Source organism: Chionomys nivalis, chromosome 11 (assembly GCF_950005125.1).
Source record: "Chionomys nivalis chromosome 11, mChiNiv1.1, whole genome shotgun sequence".
NCBI classification, from domain to species: domain Eukaryota; kingdom Metazoa; phylum Chordata; class Mammalia; order Rodentia; family Cricetidae; genus Chionomys; species Chionomys nivalis.
The window spans coordinates 49,627,156-49,638,915 of NC_080096.1; positions in this window are offsets into that span (position 1 = coordinate 49,627,156).

Sequence of the window (11,760 nt, forward strand, 5' to 3'; positions counted from 1 at the left end):
AGAGAGTCAAGATTCTTCACCAGTGAGTTCAGCAGCTCTTGTAACTAACTTCCTCTGTTGTCATTGCAGGAGTAAAGAAGCTTATAGAAATGTTGGTTGTGTCAGGCAAAATACAGAGTTATGGTCAAAATCAAATCCTTAATCTATGATACTCCATGTTAATTATATCATGAATGGATAATGTCTCTCCAGCTTGGCTACCATATGTTGAAGGGGTATGACAAGACAGAGGTCACTTAGCTATGACCAATAATGAGAGGGGTGTGGTTAAGGAATTGAAGGGCAATTAGTCTAGTTATGACATACAGGTGTCTTTTGGGACACCTCTCTTAATGTCAATGAGTGTGATAGCCACAGGAATTCTGGGCTAAGGTTGTAGATAAGCATACCTTCTCAGTGTGTCTTTTCTTTTATATATGAGCTGGTTAGATTGGATGAAGTGAGGTGACATTCTTAGTGTGTTCCAGGGGATAGGTATGAAGCCCAAGCGTGTCTCTTGCTGGAATCCCAACCTCTAATAGTACCCAAGACACTGTTCTTTTTACACATGTGCCCTTTGGTTGGAAATGTTCTTCGCATCTTATGAAGATCATACTAAAAAATCATCAGTTATCAACACAATCTTTATGATCAATATAAATCAGCAAAATTATTTTTTAAAAGTCTTTGATTCTGAGAGCTAGGAATTAATGGAGGAACAGATGATTGGACTACATGTTATTGTCTGAGGAACAGATTATGGCAGAGACTGGCATTAAATACAATCTATAGCCTAGGCCAATCACCAAACTGACAATCTTTTTGTTTCTTTCTTCCAGGCAGGTATGAACCCCCAAACTGGAAACATTGTACACTTTTAATATAAAGTTATATCTTTTAAAATTTATATATCATACAAGTTATATATATTATATCTCATAAAATAAAAGTCATAAAGAATGTAATTAGCCTTTTGATGATTGCATGGTAGCAATTTTCAATTCTACCAATATCTGTGAATGTAAGTTCTGCCAAACTCACTATGCGGGTATATTTTTAAAACTTGGATTGCTCTCAGCTTTAATACACAAATAGCATCTTAGTGTATTTTTCACTGTGAGTGAAGTTCTATTATTTCTTGTCCTAAAAATGCATTAGTATTTTCCCTTACTATGTCTTACTATTACTATGTATATACACTATGTAATATCCCACTGAGTTAGTGATACTTTTTTCTCATTGACCACAGAGTACACTTAATGTGTTCAGAAAAATTACCTCTTTAAAGTGATAGGTATTGAAAATATGATTCCGGTTTTTGTCTGTGATTATTTTTAACCATTTACAAATGTTTTGTTTGCATAAGGTCCATCATTGATTTAAGTTTCAGAGTTTTGTACAATTCTTTGAAAATCTTCCCTTTCACCTAGTTTGTTAAAATAACATATTCCACCATTCCTTTAGTTTTACTTTAATAAAATATTTGACATTTCTAGAATTATTGTAGCCTTTTTGGGTTTAATATATGAAAGGCTTTTACATAGAAGTAGTATATTAATATGCAGACTGGGACATTCATTAGTGGGCTAGACTGAAATTCATTATATTTATGAGAGAAGTGACTACATTTGCTTCAACATTGAAGAACAGAATATCACAGCTAGAGAAGAAAATGAAACATTGAGAAGGATCTTTGACTAAGATTTCAAAGTACATTCCTGCTATTATTTTCTCTTCTCTAGAATATGTCCATGAACATACACACACAGACACACACACACACAGACACACACACACACACACAGGGGGGTGGAGAGAGACAGAGAGAGAGACAGAGACAGAGGGGAGACAGCTGAATGATTTTCCAGGCATACACAGGTGGAGTCCTTTGAAAGTGGCATGTAAGAGGTGAATTAGATTGTAGGGGAATCTTCCTTTACCTACTCCTAGTCTTTAGAATCATAGTAGGAATAACAGATAATTGAACTCTGATATTTTTATGACCTAGAATTTTATTTCAACTTAACTTATGATTTTAAGCATTGATTTATTGAAAAATATTTGTCTAAGCCATATTTGAGCATGTCTAAGATTCAAAACACAGAACCAAATAGTCATTTAAATGTGCTAAAATAGAAACTCTCTCAACAACATATGGTACAGTCACCATGGAAGACAGCGAGGCAGCTTTCTGTAAAATAAAATACCTTCTTAGTTCCTGATCCACCACTGTGCTTGCTAATACTCAAATGAGTTGAAAATTGTTAAGCCTCCACAAAAGCCTGAACACACATTTATATCAGCTTTATTTATGATTGCCCAAATTTGCACAACTAACATGCTATTGACAAAGTGAATGCAAACCTACACTGTAGTAAGCTTGCAGTAGTGGCACACATACCTCGGCAGTCACCTTCTATTGTCTAATTGGACTTAATGACCTGTTCAATAAGAGGGGAGCAGTGGCAGGTACCAGAAACCTAACCAAAAACCCAGAGTTAGTAATGCCATGGGTCTCGGAGGAGAACCTACAACTACCACTTTACTAGCATAACCCCCACCCCCAACAGCTAAGTACCATCCTCTCCTCTCATCAAGAGAACTTCCCAGATGGAGACAACCACAAATAATAAAAATGCAGAATTGTGGAGCACAGCCCTAATGCATTATGCCTACAAGACAACTTCTCCACCTAAGGTTCTGGGATCATTGTAGAAGAGGGAGCAGAATCATCATCAGAGTCAGAGGAGCAGAGAGTTTGCTGTGTCTCCTAGCAATGTCAGCAGCCTATAAAGTTTCACCAACCTGACTGCCTAAAGATGAGCTGAACAAGGATGACCACAATAGACTTTTCAATGTGGAATGAGGGAGCCCATAAGACCTCAACCCTGTACACGTAACTACAGACAACTTAAGGAATGATGAGAGCTGGAGAATTAGTCTTCCCCAGAGAAAAGTATAATTAGTTATCCAATACCCAAAGTTTGGCCCTGAAAACATGCATAAAATAACACTATACAGACTGAGCAGGATATACTCATGTAAAAGGAACAATTGGGCTGCTTATACCCCGAAATGACAACACACAAATTGTATTCGTTTAAACACTGCCTGGGCCATTATTTGTAGCCTCTTATTGACTAACTCTCACATCTTGACTAACCCATTTCGAATAATCTGTATGTCACCACAAGCTTGTGGCTTACCAGGAAAGATTCGGTATGACTGGCCTGGCAATTTCATGGCAGCGAATCTCTGCCTCTGCCTTCCTTCTTCCAGCATTCTGCTCTGTCTACTCTGCCTATCTAAGCTGCTGTCGTATCAAAAAGCCAAGGCAGTTTCTTTATTTAACCAATGAAAGTAACACATAGAAAGAAGGCCCATCTACTCTATACTCATGTATTATTTATTATTATTTTATTAAGTGTATTAAAGGGTTCTTTTTTTGTTGGATGGTTAACATAGAATTTACAAAAATGATCCTATAACAGATTATTTTAAGTTAATAAAAGCTTAAATTTGATTGCAAAACAACAAAACTTCTCTATCTTTTAATTTCCTCATTTTGAATTTTTTATTTCATCATTCTTTCCTTTCCCCTCTCCCCCATCCACTTCACTGTCACTCCCCTCTGTACTCCTTCCCCTATCTTTCTTTTTCCACTTTCATTATCTCTCCTCTTTCTTCCCCTTCTGTTTCTCTCTAGTGTCAGCTGTAGAACCCAGACTGGACACTCACTTCTCTGAGAGTCCTACAGTTATACACGTGTGTCACAATGCCTGGGTGATTTTACAGCTGACATTTTATAATATACAGACCCCAAAAAGTCATTAAATATATATATATATGAGATATATATATACATAATTATATTATAATTTTTATCAGTTCTATTTTCTGACCTTCATACTAAATAAAGACACAGTGATTTGTACATGATCATGACAGCATTAGAATATTTTGAATTTGTTGACATACTCTTGCCAAGGAATTTTCTAGTGATTAGATCTGATGGGTTCTGGAAGATGATCTTAGAGCCACTTGAAGGGATTAAGATCTTCTAACAAGCTTTGTCACTCTGTACCCTCATTTTCTTGTCTATTAAATAGGTTTAATAATGACACTTGTTTTGAATGGCTGATGTGAGAATTGAACAAATTACTGTGTAAGAAGCAGTTGCATTGGGTACTGTTGAGTCCATTTTATGATCAGCATGCACTCCTAACTGCAGCGCCATCTTTCCAGCCCATACTCTGTTTCTTTAAGTTCCATTTCATAATCAACAGATGTTGTCATATAATATTTCTCTTTCTGTGTCTGTCTTATATTTCTTATCATACTGTTCTCAGAGTTCATTTACATAGTCATACCTGGCAATACTCCTTTCTTTTTAAAAGTCAAACACAATTTCCTTATATATAAATTTTTTTATTCACTTGTTCATCAAAGGACACTTAGGCTTTTTCTAAATTTTGTGATTGTAAATTCAACTGCAATGAATATGGAGAATACAGATGTTACTTAGACACTGGTTCATTTTCTTTGGATATAAACCTGGAAACAGTTTTATTAGCTTGAATAGTAGCTCCCTTGTTAGTATTTTTGGCACTTCCATATTGTTTACCATAATGGCTACACCACTTTACATTCTCATTGAAAGTATTCAATAGTCACCAACACGTATTTATAATAGATATCCTAATAGGTGTAATAGAAGATTCTCCATGACTTTGGCTTGCATTTCCTGATGGTTTTACTGGCACTGAGCACACTTTAATTTCCATATAAATTTCTTCTTTAGATCTATATCTGCAAATGTCTTTGAAAATTTTAAAGTTGGGTTATTTGTGTTGAGTTCTATCTTTATCGGACATGTGGCGTTTAGGAATTTTCTCCTGTTCTGTGGGTTATATTTTTCTATTGTTGATTTATGTGTTGTACAAACCCAGGTTAGTTTTATGTAGCCTTACATATTTAGTACAAAATATAATAAAAATCCTGAAATTTATAGGAAATCTGAAAAGACCCTAAGCAACCACATTAACCTAGAAATAAACACAGTATCATTATAATTCCTGGTTTCTGAATATATTATAAATCTACAGAAATCAAAATAGTATAGCACTGACTAAAAGCAGATGACAATACATCAAAAAGCAGCTGCACATATATAGTTGACACATCTTTGCATCAGAACCAAAAGTATATATTGAGAAGGAATCAACTCTTGAATAGATGATACGAGGAAAACTGGATATTCAGATGCGGAAGAATAAAACTGGACATTTTTCATGTATCATGCCCAGTAAGACACTCAACATATATAAAAAACTTAGATAAAAAAAATCGGGATTGTAAAAGTCCAGAAGAAAATATAGAGAATGAACTCTTTGACAATGATCGGGTAGTGATATTATTTTTATTTTTATTTGACAAGAAAAACACAGACAACCATTCTGATGGGGGAAGCTATCTTAATACTAGCTTCTGCATGCCTAGAATGGAACAGAGGACTTGCAATAAAACAGTTATTTTAAAATAAGCTTATGTATAGCATGCTGTCTTGAGATTCACAGTATTCAGGTGTGGAGACTGAGGCAGGGCTGTGTGAATAGGCAGAAAAATGTTACTCTAGAGACCATTTAGGGTGTTCTCTAAACAGTCCCATGGATATCACTTGTACAGAACAGTGGCTCTGAGAAACGCTTTCTTAATAATTGTGACAGCGAGCTATTTTTACACGAATAATTGTGCTCATGTTCATGTGATGTCAATGACTAGAATAACTAGGATTTTTGAAAATTAGGGTTGGTCTGTTTTCTCTCCCCCTTTCTCCTTTTCTCTCCCTCCCTCCCTCCCTTCCTTCCCTCCTGTTTTTTAAAATATGAAGAAAGCCAAAACTTGGACATGTCCAAATGGTGATTCATTTAGTGTTTCTTCTTGTAATTATCTAGATGTTTAAATGAAACTCAGGGTAAATGCTCAACAGTGGAATGTGTGTAAGAGGCTAACCACACTGTTCTCAAGGCTCTTCTCTCTGTCTCACCTCTTCTGTGCCCTCTTCATGAAGTGGTTAGACAAGACTTGTCCCTATGACTTTAGAAAACAAAGTTGAAACTTGGAAGGCTAGATGGTCAATTTCCTAATCTTCTGATTTGGGGGAAAAAAATCACTTAACCTTTTTGTACTTCTGTTTTTGACCTCAAAGGCTATTAGGAAGTTCAAGTGCAATAGTGAAAGCTAAAGTGCTTTGGGAACTACAGGAAGTATTTGAACATACAGCTTTATCCTAAATTATATTTGTACAGGATAAAATGGTGTTATTTGCTTCCATTCTTTCTACTTTTGCCCACAGCGGAAGCGATATCCTGTCACATCTCATCTGCTCTTCTGAAATCCCACTGTGTTTAGAGTAGAGAAATATTTTCTGTTTTAATTTACATTTAAAATTTTAGAATATCATATGTGAATACTGAGTTTACATAATTTTCTTTCCCTTCTCTCCCCATATATATCTTCCATGTTCTCTTTCTACTCTTTCTCTCTCAAATTATTGGCTCCTTCTTTGTCACTACAATATGTTCATATATATTGTATACATATATTATATTCTGTGTTTAAGGTTGACTACTTAGGATTAAATAACTTATAAAGGAGAAGACTAATTCTCCCTCTCTCAATAGTTTGCAGCTCCTCATTCCAAGATGGAAAAACATTTTCTAATGGTATATGTCTACAACCCTAGTAGAAAGAATTTTAGTTTTCTCTAGACAGATGCTTTCATCTTTACCTAATGGTTTACATTCTTTGCTGTTAGATAACCATAACTTCCTCTTGTGGTCTGGATCTGTTAATGGGTGCTTACTTCTTTCATTGTCTTAATGTGACTGCCCACAATATACATTGGATAATATTGTAAGCAGTCAGAAAAATTGAAGAAGTATTAACCTCCTAGCTTCAATCATGGGCTTTATTTCAATTTATTAAAACAACCATAACTTTGACAATTAGTTACTTGGTGATTTTTTTCTTTTGTGAACAGCTTTGTTATTTAAGATTTCTAAAGGTGAGAGGAAGTGAATGTTAAAATTTCTGAAACCTATTCTACCTCCACTTATCACTATTATCAGCCTTGATTTTCATGAGAAGCAACATGCTATGGTGACAAAGGCTTGATGTGGGATTCCCCTTAGTATGTTGTGAATATGTTTTATTGCCATTGGTTAATAAAGAATCTGCTTGGGGCTTATGGCAGGGCAGAATATAGCCAGGTGGGAAATCCAAACAGATGTAGAGAGAGAGTATGTAGAGTCAGAGAGATGGCATGTGGCAGCTGAAGAAGACAGATGCCCTGTAACCTTACTAGTAAACCGTGAGCCTTATGGTAAAATACAAAATAATAGGAAATGGCTAATTTAAGATATAAGAGTTAGTTAATTAAGAAATTTGAGCGAATGGGCCAAGCAGACTTGTAATTAACATAGTTTCTGTATGATTATTTCAGGTCTGGGAAGCTGGGAAACAAACAAGCAGTCTCTGCTTACAAAATGGTGCACCAACATGAGGCAACTACATCCACATAAAACCTGAGAGAGCTTGGGAGGAATTCTAGACACAAAAGAACAGAGTTAAGCACAACTTTGTAGTAGCTGCATTTTTTCCAGATAGACTCAGTTTGCTGGCAGCAAGCAGAGGTGCAGCTCCTCTAAGAGAAGGCTTCCTGCCTCAGCATTAGCAAAAAACAAAACAAACAAAAAAAAAACCAAAACAAAACTGTGTGGCTTCTTTAAAAAATAGCAGCTTCCTAATTCCTGCTGGGAGCATAAACTCTGGCTCTTTTGGGAGGACCTGCACTTGAATGGTCTGTGAGCAGCATGTTACAAATTGCTTAATGGCTCAACGTAGACCCACTGAGTCCCTAGAGTTGGGGTGCTGTGCATATCTTGCAGAGGCAGTAAATATACCTCCACCATGTTGGACTGGGCAGATCACACAGGCAGAGCCTTGGAGTTGGTCCTAGCCATGCACACTTAGTATTTTTTTACAAAAGGGTTGCTGGTCAGAAGATGATTATATATGTGCAATAAAGACAGATTCAGATGAAAAAGACCTCTGAATGAGTCACAATGATGGATAAATATTTGTAGACTTGGGAGAGAGAAGAAAAAGAGTATAGAGAGTTATAAAAAGAGTTTTCAAAAATAAAACAAAGTCTTTAAAGAGACAATAAAAGTAATATAAAAGAGTATAGATAGTCATAGATTAAAAGGAGTAAAGAAAAATAATCCATGTAAAGATGGAATATACATAAAGTCTGAATTATGTATATTATTGTGTTTTCTTTGATTTTTTGACTACAGAGAGATATATGATTTCTTGGAGCTGCTAAGCTAAAACAACATATATATTTTAAAGGTATCTTGACTTCAAAATTTTGGTCTAGGAACATGTTGCTTTGGAAAAAAGGTTCTGCTTTTGTTTCCACAGAGGATAAGAACCTATGGATTCCTTCCAGAATGTGGTTTGATGGAACAAGACCCCCTAAAAGACACCATGAATCCCTCAAAATATTTTGCTCAACAAAAAGCAGGAAACACTTTGGAAAGAACTATGCCTAAATTCCCAAATATTGTTTATAAATGTCTGTTTTGTTTAAAGGGGGTTAAAATGTAGAGATAAATACTTTGCATTTATATGGATCTTTCTCTATTGATACAAATTTAAGATCTATTTGTTATATGTATTTCTGCTTTTGTTTAAGATGTTGTGTTTGTGCATCTCATTTAAAAATTCAGTAGTCAAGAAACACAAATTAATAGTCATTTATAATAGTCAAATTTGAAGTCATGTTAGTTAGGTTTTCTAGCTGTACAGAGATATACTTCAGATGAATAGGTATTCTTTAAATCTTTCAAAGACATATAGTATTATTGTTTAAAATGTTTTAAGAACTTAGGCTTCTCCTAACAGTGAGACATGTCTGCTTCTGGCAGCACCAACTATTTCAGAGATGTTGATGGATGTTGAAGAAACTAATTATGAAATTTACCTTGAATGTTACAAGGGTAGCTATTTGGGCAAGAAACTGCTCTTGCCTGAACTGTTTAATGGTCTGTTATATGAACTAGACATTTAGAACCCACAAAAAATGACTGCTAAACTTTCCAAAAGATGGGATGGTCTTTCGGGGTTTCTGCTTCACAGAAGAAACTGCCAGACATTCTGATGGACATGGAAGAAAGCAACTGCTGAACTTTGCCATTACAGAAGAGATCTTCAAATTTCCTGCTTCATGGAAAAGTCTGCTGGATACTATGGGTCTCTAGGTTGAATATAGATGCCATAATGTTACAGAGGAACTCTGGGTAACTGTTCAGGCAGTGAGATGTCTCTGTTAATTGTAGAGTTTTAAAAGTTGTTTGCAATGTACTTCCTGTTTACTTAGGTAATATTATATCTTTTTGGAGTCTTTCATGGAGTTTAAGAAAGATAGTTTTAATTATAAAAGATAAGTTTGACATAAAACTTTACATTCACAAAATAGGATAAATGATAGAGTATTTTCCTTAATTTGCCAAATGTAAATGGACTAAATATTGTAACTATAATTCTTGCTTGATAATTGTAGATTGGTGCTGCCAGGAGCAGATATGTCTCATTGTCATAAAAAGAAGAACCTATGTTAGTAAAATATCTTTAATACCATATTTTGTAGTTCTTGGAAGTGTTTGACGATGACTTGTCTATCTAAAATCTTTATTTGACCTTGAAAACATACCTAATATGACTACAATTTCGATACTAAACTTCATTTCCTTATTATCCTAAACATGGTAATAATAACTTTCAAATACTAGAAATTTGTATTACATTGTCAAATGAGTTATATAGGTAGAATACCTTTAATAAAAGTAGAAATGTATGTATAGTATGTTCTAATAAAATTAATCTCAAATTTGTATCAATATATAAAATTTGTATACAATATACAAAGGTCCAATATGATGTAAAAATATTTAAAACTAGTAGCTGCTTTTTAAAAGCAGCTTTTATCTTTTTTTTCCTTTTTGTCTCATCATATCTATATTTTCCCTTTTTTCTTTTCAGAGTAGATTCAATAATCTGCCCTTTTATCCTATCATAACTATATCCTTATTTTTTCTTTTCAAAACAAGAACCTTGAATCTAATTTTCTTTGTTAGGCTTTTTTTCCTGATAATTACCCATAACAACATGTAACCAACATACTAAACAAAGACAAATACTCACAATTCATTTCTTTGGTAATGTGGGTATTGTGGTATTGTTTTCTAGGCTACTTCCTGCTGATTGGGGGCACTTATAATCTTATATGAACCCAAAGAAAATGTAGGATTCTGGTCAAGTCCTGACTGGAGTATTCTGTGATTCTGGGTCATTTCAGCCAGCAGTTTTGAAGCTGTTCTGGATGTAGAACTCAGAGATAACTGCAACAGAGTTGCTTTAATATGTTGCTTAATCTGGGCCATCTACTCCTATCAGAGATTTTTTTAGGAGGTCTTTTTTGATCAAATCTTATTTTTCTTAACCTAGAATGAATCCCCAGCCTCTCAGTTCCTGCAGAAACAAAAATAAAACCTTTTCTACCAGAACCAGAAAGGCAAAGCAGTCAGCCACTGGCTATTAGCTCTGCCTCAGTCTGAAAATGGTAATTCTCCCACTAGGAAACCTCAGAATGAGACTGTGTCTGAAAGCTGCATTCTCCTCTTGTATAATACTCTCTAATTCTGGGATAAAGAATGTGTACCACTACCACCTGGTTTCTATGGCTAGTTAGTGTGGCTACTTGGATTAAAGGTGAGTCTCATTGTGGCTACTGGGATTAAAGGTGTGTGTCATTGCTGCCTGGCCAGTGTGGCTGGCCAGTGTGGCTGTTTATTCTTTTCTCATTTTCAGGCAAACTTTAATTTATTAAAATACTAATGAAATGTCACTACACTACTTTTAATAATTCTCAGCTCTTTAAGAGATATCAATGGAAGATTGTCTCACAGGAAATATTAAATAGCCCCACCTCATGCTAATATTTTGTAAGTCAGCCATTGGAAAAATACATAAGCAATTTCCTCAGACTATAGTTTACTATTACATGGATGGCATTTTACTACAACTCCATGATGGAGTTGAAGAACAGATAGTTATAGTTTTTTTTTTTTTAGTTATAATAAAAGATAAGGTAGATAAAAATATGGTAACTGTAATTCTTGCTTGATACCTGTTTTGTTAAAGTCAAAACCTTCCTTTTTATTTAAACAGAAAAGGGAGGTGATGTGGGATTCTCCTCAGTATGCTGTGAATACCATTGGTTAATAAAAGACAGTGCAGAATAGAGGTAGGTGGGTAAAACTAAACTGAATGCTGGGAGAAAGAAGGTGGACTCAAGTGAGAAGCTATGTAGCCCACCAGTGACAGATGCTGAAACTTTACTTAGTAAGCCACAACCTTGTGGTGATACACAGATTTATGGAGATGGGTTAGTTTAGGATATAAGAGTTAGCCAGAAATGTGCTTAAGCTATTGACCAAACAGTATTTCAAATAGTATTGTTTTTGTGTGATTATTTCGGGGCTGAGCAGCTGAGAACTAACTAGCGGCCTCTTACAACAATCCCCTGGTAATTTTCTTAAATGAATCCATATAGATCTAATTAGGGGTTTATTAATGCCTCCCTATTTGAACCATTGGGGAATAAATTGTGTTTCCCTAAAGACAAGGATAGTAGTCAAGAGGCAATGTTGACAC